This window comes from Pinus tabuliformis, chromosome X, assembly GCF_031772625.1.
Source record: "Pinus tabuliformis cultivar Carrire ecotype Pingquan chromosome X, CPIR1, whole genome shotgun sequence".
NCBI classification, from domain to species: Eukaryota; Viridiplantae; Streptophyta; class Pinopsida; order Pinales; family Pinaceae; genus Pinus; species Pinus tabuliformis.
Window position 1 is genome coordinate 1,210,438,337 of NC_142308.1, and position 13,685 is coordinate 1,210,452,021.

The 13,685-nt window shown below is 35.3% G+C and overlaps 1 pseudogene; it reads right to left on the reverse strand.

The window, feature by feature from the left end:
- Positions 1–4,907: 4,907 nt before the first annotated feature.
- LOC149144322 (myb-related protein 2-like) lies at positions 4,908–6,800 on the reverse strand (annotated as a pseudogene).
- Between the last annotated feature and the right edge of the window lie 6,885 nt (positions 6,801–13,685).

Genomic DNA, 13,685 nt, shown 5'->3' on the forward strand with positions numbered 1-13,685 from the left:
ATTTCTGAACATGGGATGGAAGTGGACTGTATAGATTCTACTTCCCATCCATATATACCATAAAATTCTGTGGGAATCTCAATTCCACCCCCATTTTTATAAAATATGTCACGGTGTTATGTTGCCTATTCATAAAGAAGTTTTTGATAGAACAACCCCTAGGTTTTCTAAAGAGGTCGAAGTAGATATTGTTCCAGTAGCCATATGGTTAGGGGAAGAGACATTCACCTACATTAGAGTTTTTGGGAGCATTGCTTCTTCGCATGTCCTCCCATATTATGTCCTTGACAAGCCATTGGCCAGAGAAATAACCTATCAGACAGCAGGGGAAGGCGGTTTAACTAGAGGGCTAAAAGAACAGAAGAGAGCCATTTGGCTAACCTTTCCATTACAATGTGGTGCTCTTGCACTACATGATTATGGACATGCAGTAAAGGAAGCAAAGATTATTATGTCTCTGAAATTGGCTACAGTTCTGGGAAGGTAATACGACCCAAATCACATTGCTAAGAAATTTACTACTATGGTAAGAGTCAAACAGTTCACCCATTAAGAAGATGCCTTTAATGACCTCTTCTAACAAGTAGAAACATTTTTAGAATTCCTACATATGGCATCATTATTTTTAAGCCTGTAGGATATTGATTCTTTTCATGTGTACAAGAATAAGAGGTTGTTAAAGGTTCCATTAGACCTATTACAGATTGAACCAACAAGAGAGCCAACTCCTAGTGTAAGCTTGGAGGGAAGTTCCAAAGAAAATTCTAAAGAAGAAACCCAAGAGAAGTCGACTCATGAGTCAGAGCACTCAGAATGACAATCTCAAAATGGAGAAGAAAACACAAATAAAGAGTTTGAGAAAGATATAACTGGAAGTACAGAGGAAACGACCGAATAGGCCTTGGAAAAGAAGCAAGCAGAGGTTGCTTCTACTTTAGCTCAGTCAGGTAAAGCTCCAGTCATTGACCTAGAATGAGAATGGGAGAAATTCAATAAGAAGCTCCATACAAACACAAATCCTGAGAAAACATCTAAACTACAAACCCCCAAGAAAACCCAGCATAAAGAAAATCCAGAAACAACAGGGGAAGGAGCTATAGGTACTCACAATATTGAGATTATTATCGTTATTCCCACTTCCAAAATTGTCTTAAGATTTGAGTAGATACCTCCATTAGATATATTCCACATTCCTACTCATAAGGTTGTAGTTAAAAGACAAAGGAAGAAAAGGAATCTGGACACCACTACTGTTACGACTCTAGAAAATGAACCAATGGATGTTGTGTGGAAGGACATGCCTATCGATCCATCAAAGAATCTCACAAAGTTGTTGTAGTTCATAGGAGCTTATGCCACAACAACCATCGATAAGGCAATGGAAGTTCGAATGCAGCTGAAGGAAAAGGAACAGAAAATTTTGGTGCTTGAATAACAATTAGCACAAGAAAAAACTAATCAACAAGCAGAATTCCAAGTAGCCCAACTCCAAAGGGAATTCGAGCGGATGAGGGTAAAACACCAAGCCAGCTTATTAGAAAAGGATTCAAAAATTCATCAAATGCAGGCCATGATGGATAAATTAAAAGACAACCTGCAAATTGACAAATTCATCAAAAAAGTGGTCAGCCTCAATTCCCTATTAATGCAGCAAGAAGAAATATTCCGCTAGAAATTATCACTGATAAATCCTTACTGTGAGACCAGTGATAGATTGACAAACCAAGTAATTGATATGAGGTTTGAATATGAAGAAATCCACAAAAATGTTTCTGAATTTTTCACCTGGAAAGAATCTGAGGATGGAAGAAAGGATGACCTACCAAAAATAGAGGAGTCCCACAAAGATATTATGTTGACAGATTGGGATTCTCAGTTGAAATAGGAAGAAAGCGTGACAATGATAATAGTAGGAGTAGCAAGCAGTGTAATAGAAGTCAAAAATGAAAACCTCCATGGCACCAATCTTGTCAAAGAACGTGTACCAGGGTTTCTACCAAATGTCAAACAACTAAAGAAGTAGTGGAAAACAGACAGCGCAGGAAAAGGAAGAGGTAATTAAACAGCTAACCAAGCTGAATTGGGAGACATACTGGCAATTTCTAGTAAAACCACACAACCAATGGATGACTCTACGGTTTTTAACAAACTCTACACAAAATATGATGCCAGCGTTGACAGATGCCATATTTGTTCGGCAGTTGAAATCTAAAATCATCCAGCCACCTTAGCTCAAGCCAATGATAAATATTTGGGACCTTAGAGATCAAGTTAGAAGATTAACTTAGTTCAAGTTCAAAGGAGCCACTCATTAGTTTAATTTTATTTTTAGTTTTATTTTTTCCCATTCTGAGGAAGGTTGTTTGAAATCTCCTCAGTTATTTTTGTAAAAATCTATTTTTAGGTAATGATTTTAGTATTTAAACCGCTCTCATGCATTTAGAGAGGGGTCTAGAAATTTTATCAAAAACACTTTTCAAGACATTACACTTCTGTACATTTGATAAGGTTTTGATGAAATGAATGGAACAAGATCTATTTTTCTTTGAACATCTAGCATGATCTAGTGAAATGCACTTCTGTACTCTTATAATGTGTTGGATAGAATGAAATTGGGTCAATATTGCTGAAGCACATGAGCAGGACTTATCATATATGGTAATTTTATCGTATGATTATGTTTTATTTATGTATCAAGCAATACTCTTTCTATTGATTGTTTTATGTATGAAAGTTAGAATTATAGTTCTGCATTATTGCACTTCTATATGATGTTTTAGCTGTGATTCCATTTTTAATACATGAACGATTTTTATATGCTATATATTTATCATAATTGTTTTGTCTAACTATTTATCCAAAAGAATTATTGTTAAACGATTTCATTTCTTTTGGCAATTGAATGATATTTATGACCAACTGTTGTAAGACATCATTATAGATCGCATATCTTATTTTATTCCTTGGTATATTTATAGTTAGATAATGTTAGATTAAGATATATGCACGTGTTTAATAGTTAGATTAGATCATACTTAGTTGAATCATTTCCCGTTACATATTATATCATACCATCAACATTATCAAATCAATTCTCTTCGGGAAACTGGTCCCATTATCCCCAATCGGGGCTACTATACCAAACGGAAAAGGAGTTGCTTTCAAGGTCCGAACCGAGTGGTTATCCCCCATGTTGTCACAGTGAATTTCGAGGCTTCAACAAAACCCTAGCCATGTTTCTTATTGCTTAAAAGATATATAGGGTAGACTATTGAGATGGATAACAATTTTTTTTTGAGCTATATCATTAGAGTTTATTGTTTTTAGATTATATAAAACAATGATGCATATTTTCTGTTAGTGTTTCCAAAAACGTGTATTTGTAGATTCTAGTAATTCGAAGATTGAAATTTTGATAGGTTTCATTTTATAAGCTATCTAGGGTTTTAGTTTTTAAGCTATCTAGGATTTAGCTTTTAAGTTATAATGTAAGCCCAAATGAGCACCTTGCACCCTATAACAGAAACTTTTGATTTGGAAAATATGATTGACGAACATAAGGTCGATATTGAATCACATATTTACCATGGTTAGTGACTAAATCTCATGGATGCTCCATGTTTTCCTAATTATCAAGCTATAAGGAGCAGCCCAAGATTTAGTTTCATAAACATAGGAAGTCAATATAATGGCAATAGTTGTTTTTTCAATGGGTTAGGCCACTAGCAGTGCAACAAATTCCGATAGTTCAGTTGATTAAGGATGCACGTTTGAAGATAAAATGGTTATTGGATGGAATCCAATTTCAAATGTGCAATCAACTTCAAGATTTGAAAGGAAAGTGGTGAAATCACATGTCCTTGATTATGAAAGTGTGTCTATGGATTCCCTCGGCAACAAGGTCATGGACGATCATCTACATATCTTTTGAAGTTGTAACTGTGGAATTACTTCTGATGGTAATAATTATAAATTTAGCACCAATCAGAAAATAGTTTCAAATGAAGGGAACCCATTCATGGATTTAAGTTGTTGTCCTCACCCAACTCAATTGGTTGGACTAGAATTTGAATAGGTGACATTTACTTGTAGAAATGTGGTTGGATGTATGACAAAGAACAACAATGGACGCGCAAATCATTCAATGGATGGAAGATGAGGATCCTGTAAAAGAAAGACTCTGGAAAGCATTTTAGGTCCATCATATTTAGATGTCCTCCCATGTTCTTCATAGTGGGATGATGGCCACCTCTGCTTTACAGCTCTTGGATGGCACACCATCGGTAGCAACCTAAATATTCCTTCTACCACTGCAAAAATTCTTGTTGTTAGGCTTATAGAAGAACCAGTCATACCCAAGGCTAGTGTAGGTGATGTGGGTCCAGATTTCAGAGGTTTATCTATGGTTGGGAAATTAGAAGCTCCCCATAGAGTTGTTCGAGAAAGACACAACCCTCCACATCAATATGAAAATTTTACCTCAAATATGGCCATCTAGAAATGTTGGAAGGTATATACCTGACTTGCAGCCAAATTCTTCACATCCCAGGAGATTATTTTCAAGTGAACTTATAATTTATGTGAACTTTTCAATGTTAAAAGTAGCCTTGACCTAATTTAGCAATACAAAGAACCACAAAATCCAAAGAATTTTTAGTGTATAAGGTCATATAATTGCAATATTTACATCATAGTACATCTAACGAATTATGGTACTTGTCCTACTGGTCTGCCATAAAAGGACTCAATTAGGTTAAAACTTAAGGGAAAAAAACTACAAGGCCTTCTCATGGCCACACAATGTATAAAGCCATAATAGAAAGGTTATTGGCTCTCAATTTCATGCATAAAATTAGTTATGGATTCCTCATATGTTCCAAAGACACATACATGTTTTGAAACATTTCTCATCTGCTCCACCCAAAACCATTCAAATCAAGCCCTCTTTCCTTGGAGGACACTGTGGTATCACCATTGGAATTCAAGTCCAAATCCTTTGTCATTTTAGAGAATTTTTTATACCCCTTGGAACATGTTTTATCTTGATTCGTGTAAAATTTGGATGCCTCATACATTTGACTACTTTCTTGCAGAGATAAAGCACTAGAAAAGGCTAATGTTCTTGTTATGGGTGGATCAACAAGCACTCCATTTATTTCACACTCTTTTCCTCTCTTTTTTTCTGATAAATAGTTGCCATTTTCTTCTGCTTGTACTATGTCACTAGTAGCCCTCTCATGAAATACAATTGAATAATCCTTGGTCCTAGAGGAAGGTGAAGAAATATTTTCTTCTCCTGTCAGTTCTTGCAGCCTCATATCTTCTTTGATTTCATCCTGCCAAAACTACACTTTGTTATGGTAAGAGAACCTTGGGTTTTTTCTACCACCAGCTTGCAAATTATCTATAGGGCTCTTCTCAGAACTCTCATTTGAAGTGAGGTAGCTATATGTAGAAAAATCTGCAGCCTATGATTGTTGATGAGAAATTTGGGATTTTGAAAATACACCAGCGATTTCAAACATCATGGATAAGGTCAAAGTAGAAAATGTGGTGTTAAAACATTCACTTTTCACTTTTGAGGCCAAGTGAGAAAGTTTTACATGGGTAGCTTCCAATCCAATTGACTCCACTTTGTAACCTACAAGAGTTTCCTTTGCTTTTTCTAGAATTGACTGCAAATACTTTCCCTATGCTTCTATATGAAGTTGCAAGTGTCTTTGAACCTACTAAAAACAAAGGCTCAAAATCAATGTGACTTTTTGAAGTTCATACTTCACAACAACATAGTAGAATAATGTACAAATAATGGAAGCCAAAAGAAGGGAAATATAGCCCTTACCTCGAGCTATTTGTGCAACCTTCTATGTACCTTCATTTGCATCCTCAGAGCCTCTGTGATTTGTAAGGTGCTAAGATACAAGAATAGAATGTTAGCTAGATCTTCCTTAATATTAAGAATAAAACATCATTTGGAGGGGGATAAAATATCCTAGGGACCTTAAACCAAAAGCACCATACTCTCCTAATAGAAAAATACTACATTAGTCTCACAAGTCCTAACAAAATTAATAGCCTTTTTCCTAACAAAATCCACCCATTATTTGGATGAAAAATGATTGATCAAAATTTGGGAACATATCACTCTAGGAATTATGAGGTAGATTCCATAAAGGAATGCACTCACAATAGAATCTAGGAAAGTTGTGGTAAACTCCCACCAACCTATGGCTAGACCATAACCCAATCAACAAAAAAATTGAAAGCATTAACCCAATATATGAGTAGGTTCAAAAAATAACTAACTTTGAATAGTATGTGTATACATATTGGATGGAAATCCTATCATAAAGAAAATGACTTAAAAATAGAGAAAATATATTTTTTTTTTGTTCAAGAAAATGCATATGAAAAGATGATAGTGATTCTTACTCTGTCATATTTGTTGGAATGATAGCACTAGCCTAGTATGTTACATGTGTCATTTGGTATGCAGAGGAGTTTGCATTCAGTTGGATGGAATGAAATTTCTTCTATGCATAGACATGGCAACTCTTCCAGCTCCAATGTTGGTGCAAGGGATCATTCATATTCTCAGTAAGAAGAATCTAGTTCAATAAACATGATGATTGATATTGCTAGTAATACTTGGTTTGTTGCAGGTTCAAAGAACATAGAAACTAACCATTAATCTAGAAATTGGGTTCCAATGAACCAAAATCCAAATGGACCTGGGGATATTTCTTCTTTGATGCTACATTCACTACCAAGTATGCCTTGGGGATCACATCATATTCCATTCACACAAGCACCTAGGAGAAGTAGTGGTTCTTCTGAAGGACAAGGTTTATCATTGTCTGTTTCCAACCCTTCAGAGGGTAGTCATTTTAATCCTTCTCAGAATATTCATTCCTCTTCATCATAGATGTGCATGTGCCATCAGTCACTGGTTTGTAAGTCCCAAAATATCTTAGATCAGCAACAGTATTGATGGAACACCAGGGCAATGGGTTGGTAGGTGTACCATTTGGGTCATTGTAAGTAATTTCTACTAAAGGTGATGGACGCAATAAAATAATGACTGAGGTTTGTACCTTACCAAAAAAAATTAATGAAGCTTAATTTTAGAGACAATGACTAGTATATTAATGGAATTTTTTATGTAGTTCTTCAATCTATGAGGTGGCTATAATTTCATATTTGTCTCTTGATGAAATGATCTATCTATAGATATAACTTCTTTTAAAAGAAACCTGGGTAGTGGGATGTGTAGGGAAAAACAGACTGCTCTAAACACAGGGAAGGAGGGCCAACATAGAATAAAGATCCTGAATCCATGTCAAGACAAATATCAATTATGAAATTTGGTTCAATCCTTGTTGAAGACAATCCTTAGAAAAATCACTTCTTGTTTTGTTTCTTCCCATAATTAATTTTTTCTCAACCCTGAATAACATTATCTAACATGAATTGGCTCTTAATAAACCTTAGTCATGACAAACAATCCTTTCATGGGAAACATGAATATTATACTCACAACAGGTGGCATGTACAGACTAGCATGATTCATTATGGTTTGAGTCTATCGAGTTCTCTATTGTGATTCGACCCCTTCCTCTAGTGGTTTCTACTATGTTTTGGCAAAAATTGTGACATCCAAATCATAAATATGTTCTACAACGGGGTTTTTTGGAGTCCAGTAGGTCCTACCCACCTTCTATAGCAGTAGAAACCAACTATGATGAAATCTTATGTTCCATATCCTGGGGTGCCTCAAATTTTGTCTCATGTCCAAGTTGGAAGCCAATGCCATGTTGATAGGGGTAGATTGTTCTTTTTATATGCAAAATGGCTTGAAATTTTTACTGAGCTATCCTTTGTTGTTATTTTCATCCCTTAAACCATATATTGTCCTAATTTTGTTGATGTTTCCTTGTATAGAATATTTTTGTTACATGTCTTATGGATGTATTTTGGTGCCAAGTACAAATCAGTAAGCTAAAAATTTATTGTCTCAAGTAAAGGTGTTCAAAAACATGCACCTAAAATTATTCATGCCTATCCATGAATAGTGAAACTTTTAGAGCATATACCTACTAGTTCTGATTTTGTTTCTAAGGCAGGAAGAGTTTAACCCTGCATTTCCAAGAGCTTTGTTGCTAAAACATACCTTATGGATAGAAAACAATACTTGAGTAGGTAATAATTGTTCTAAAACACACACTAATAATTCTTACAAAGGCAGAAAAATGAATATCTAATTCTACTACTTGAATGGGTGAAATATCCTTTCTTTTCATTAGTTAAACATGGTGTACCCCTAATGGTTTTTAGTGTTTAATGGATATGCATGTTCTGGTCTAATGTTTTGTTTTGTTTTATAAGTTTTTAAAGAAAATAATCCAAGGAACTTTCTTATGTCATGTTGATTATTCATTAAGGTAGAAGAACAAAGCATTTCCTATTGTGATAGGGGTTCTGTAAGCACATTGCCAACCTCTTTCTTTGTGATATCAAGCACATATATACAAAATAATAGGTTTGTTCTTGTACCCAACTTCTCTTTAGGATTATTTGGATCTAATCTACTATTGCTGCTTCTTTTTGAACCATTTAAGCAATTTTTCATTTTTTGAACCACAAAGCTTCATTAGTGTATCATATATTCCTTTACAATTCTTCATAAAAACATGTTTATTTTTCCTCGTGGATAGAGAACCTGTGATGGGATTTCATGGTTCAACTTTTTCTTGAGAAATGAGGCTACCTTGTGAGAAGACTTAAAAAGCTACCATCTAAGAGATGTTGGGTAGTGATGCACAAAGGTTTGGAGATGGAAAAGATGATTTGATTGTAACAAAATGATATATCGAACTTTGTATTGTCACGTTGTTTATTCAATAAGCTATAAGGACAAAGAATTTACTTTTGATAGGGATTGTGTAAACACCTTTCCAACCTCCTCCTTCACGCTATCAGGTACATATATACAAAATAACAGGTTTGTTCTTGTACCCAATTTACCTTGAGGACTATTTTGATTTGTTCTCCTATTGTTGCTTCATTTTGGATCCTTTAAGAAATTCTTGATTTTTTTCACTACAAATTCTCATTAGTGGATTATCTATTCCTTCACAATTATTCATAAAAAATTGTTGATTTGTTCTCATGGAAAAGTAACATGTGACACTAATTCATGGTTCAAATATTGCTTGAGAAACAAGGCTACCTTGCCAAAAAGACTTAAAAAATTACCATCTAAGAGATGTTGAGCAGTGATGCATGTAGGTTTTGAGATGGAAAAGATGGTTTGATTTTAGAATTGACTTTGACACGTGCCATTCAGAAAAATGTAGGGAATGGAATATAAACTTTCTCGCAGATCCTATGTTTTGAGGATTTTATGGAATTGAGCTTCAGGTCATCGTGTTGGAGGGATTCCTAGAGAAAGTGTCTCAAGTTTTTGCAGTGTATTCAAGGTCTATTGAAACTAGTTGGCTTCTAGAATTTCATCTAACAATTTTAAACCTATTGTCAGACATCTTATTTGTTCAATACTTGTGCATGTATAGGTGGAATCTAGTCAATGTTCCATTCCTATGGGTATGCCTAGTTTTATGAATATGTTATCATTATTTAAGGTACAAAATACACTTTCCATTGATATTATTATTGTTAATGGTGTTATTCATGTCCCTTAGGCAAATTTCATGGCTTTTCAAGGTGTTGTTTTTTCCATGTCTTTAGTGTTAGTTTATCTGTGTGGTTTGGATAGTGTTCCAACCACAATGCTCTTCCTTTAGGAGGGTTGTAGTTGGAACATTGTACAATAGTGTTAAGTATAATAAACAATGTCATCCTTCAGTGGTTTGTACAATAGTGTTGAGAGTACAATAGTATTTGTGGAGGAGAGAGATATGGTGCTCTAGGGTACACTAGTGCTCTCTTTTCCATATACTGTCATAGGTGCACAAATATAGACTCACTCTTCTTTTTACTTGGATAAGAAAATGATGACAATTTTGTATTTTGCAGTGACAAGGATAATGCAACAACTGTGTTAAATTCCATGTAATAAAATTTAATAAAGGAAAAATAAGACGAGAGGTAAGGGACACTTATTCCAAGTTGAATGTTGGGCAAAAATATCCTAGTGGGCATCACTGGATTTCTATTTATGGCTAAGGAAATTGGCAAAGTCAAAGGCAAAGGCATTAAAAGGAAAAAATGAATTTTTGGCACATTTATTTATGAAAATAAAGGAAATTAGGAAAAAAGTAAGGTGAAAGGTCATGGGTTGCATGTGAGGAGGAAAATGAAGGAAAATAATGGAAAATGAAGAAATTAGAGGCCTCATTAATAAAAAGGCTTATGAGGATCAGTGGGCAGGCTAGGTTGGTGAAGCTCTTAGTCAGTGTAAGCTCCTCGCTCAAGTTTAGTCACTGTTAAGCTCTTGGATCAAGCTTGGTTAGTGTAACCTTTTTTTAGTTCAAGTTTGGAGCTCTCTCATTATCTCTCTCTCTCTCTCTTTCTCACTCTTGGTCACTTAGAGTTTTCTTGGAGCACTCTAGATTTGGATCAAGGAAGGAAAAAGCAAGAAAAGGAAAGGAGGGAAGGCAAGGATCAAGGAAGGAAAAGAAGGATCAAGAAACTTCAACAGGAATACTTACAAGTATCCTTTTGCATGTGTGATTTCCTAGCTGGTTTGGACATGCATGGCTTTGCATGTTGGTGTATGGTACTCTTGTTGTTGGTGGCATAATTTTGTTGTGTTATGATAATTGTTTTGAGCCTAACCTTGACTTTTTCTGGATTCCATGGTGTTGGGATGTTTATTTTGGTTTCTGAGCTTTGATTTGCCAGATGGATTTCGGAATCTAGGGTGGAGTTGGTCTGAATTTTCATTCCCAAAGGCCTAAGCATCCCTTGAGTAGTTTTGGAGGGATACACGGTAAAGCTTGAGGGAGGATTCTTGATTGAGGGCCTAGTGATCTAGGTTTGGATTATGGTAAGGCCTGAGAGACTAGTATCAGTTTAGGGCCTAGTGGTCCGAGATTGGATTGTGGTAAAGCTTGAGAGACAAGGAGACATAAAATTCCTCAAGGATAGTGATGGATTCCAGATGGCATTCCAAGTTCAGTTTCATCGTGATTGGAGCACCAATTTTGGTGTGATCACGGTTTGATGAGGATGGAGGTGTCTTAACCTATGGATTCCGTTGGTTTTTCTTGAATTGGTTTTTCTATGAGATCCCACATTCATGCTTGGAATATGGCATGGGGGTGACTGGCTCAAAGAAATATTTGGTTCATCCATGTCTACGATCTGGTGGTACGTGGAAGTCCTAAACCTGGTCGGATTTGCCTATGATTAATAAAACCTAAGTTCTCTTACTTTTTCACTTGTTTATATGTGGATTTGATGGCTATCATATCTCTGATAGTTACACAGTTTTAAGCATGGTTATATGACTGTTTCATGTCATGGTTATCTCATGTTTTTACTTGTAAATGAATGGATAATGTATATATTACCTAATAGATGATAATGTAGAAAATGACATGAGGGAAAAATGGTTCATAGAAAATCTGAAATAAGTATGAGACCCCTATGCTTAGATCTATTATTTACACATGTAGGCTGCATATTTACTAAGTGTTTAACAGAAAATGTCTGTCATGGTTAGGCTTGGTTAGGTTAAGGCCTTGATCAAGTTTTGTGTTAGTGGCTTTGCCTTGGTGTCATTTATTGTCTTGGAAAGTCTCATCAAGTTCTAGGCATTTGTTTGGAGACTAGCCCTGAAAAGTGGCTTAAATCTCACAGTTTATGGCACAAAACTAGTTGAAAAAGACTGCAGTCTCTCCCTTGTAGACATTGTGGGAGTGACTATAGGGTTCCAGTCACATGCATGCCTTGTCATCGGAGTGACTTTGGGTTTAATTCATTGAAATTATAGGTTAACTAAGGGGTTGGGCACTTGGAGTGGTGGATTAGCTCTTGAGGGTCCTGAAGCACTTGAGGGAGGTCTATAAGGTGTTGTTTTGTCGACTCCATTTCCTTAAGGTTACTAGGAGGTTGAGTCTTATCTCAATGGCATCTCATCGCATGTTTACCCCATCTAATAGTTGCTTGGGTAGATGTGGGAGGAGGGTGTTACAGAGTAGTATCAGAGCGTGGTTGCACTCTCCTTGGGTGAATGTGTTGGTCATGCATTCATCGCAGTTGCATGTGTGTCTCTTACACTTGCATTCCATGTGCTTGTTGCATTGAATAATGTTGATCATGGTTTTAGTAAGGTTATCATCAGGAACTTGATGTTGTTTAGTGGAATACATCGTTAGGAGTATATGACTCGTTATATGATTATATGCAGCTTGATTGCATCCTTGTATGTTAGGTTTCCTTCTTGGTTGTTTGATTACATGTATCAGTCTTGTAGGTTGGTTACAAGAATTGATTGCTTATGTTCGACTACATGTGTTCATGCATATGTCAGTAGTTGATTAGGCATTTCTTATGCATGTTTATTGTTGCATATGGCAATGTGTACAATGGAGTAATGGTTGTTGTCATGCATGAGGTCATGGTTTGTGTAGTTGATATGGTCATGCATTGACGACTGGACTCTCACTAGAATGATGTGTATATGGTTTGGTGCCCATGTGTTATATGTCTATATGCAATTGTTATGAATGTATGGTCTTGGCTATAGTTCTACATGAATAGTAGGTAAAACATGTCTTGTGAAGTAATTGTATGCAATTTAGGTTATCATGATGTTATTGGTTGTTATGATGCTAATGTCTTTTCTGAGATAAAGCAAGAGATGCAGATCATCATAATGAGGTTGCAGCATTGGACTTTGGGGTAAGAGTAGATCATCATATATGTATCGCATGTTTGGCATGTAGGTAAGTAAGTTAAGGATTGTTATCTGCATTAGTTTTATGTACATGTCTTTTGATGTTATGGTTACATACATGATAGATGGTAGTTGGGTAGTATATTCATATGCACATGTGTCAGATAGTCAAGAATGATAGTAACCTGTGGTTGTATGCATTTATATTTCTTTTATGTTATATAAATTGATGATTAGGTTATATGTTGTTGATGATCATGATATATAGCTTATTGTTCTTATATGCTATTAGCTTGATTAGGGTTATTTCATTGAGATATTGATGTTGTAATTTGGATTTGTCATATGCGTGATGGTTATGTCCATTACATTGAAGACCTTGATGTTAAATGTATTATGTTAACCTGGTTTGACCTATGTATATGGTTATGGTTGCAATATTCAGGTATGAGCTGACATATTTGTGATATGGTGTTGTACTAATCTATACCGGTCATACATATGTGATTGTTATGCATGAACAAAAAATGCTTATGAGCTTATGATGTGAACATGTTAGTTAGATACTGTTATGGATATCATGATTTATGTTTGAGTTGATATGTTGTGAAGTTATATTGTGCTAATCTAGCTTGATTTTGTAGACAAGATAACCTCCCTTGAGATACAGTAACGTACGAGTTTACTTATGTTGTATATTTGGTGCTTGACTATTTGATTATGTCATCCAGTTGATTTATTTAACATGGTATGTTTCAAGTTGGTTCAATGTTTTATGAATTGCATAATATGAGTATGTGTTCAAATGATTTTGTTTTAAGAT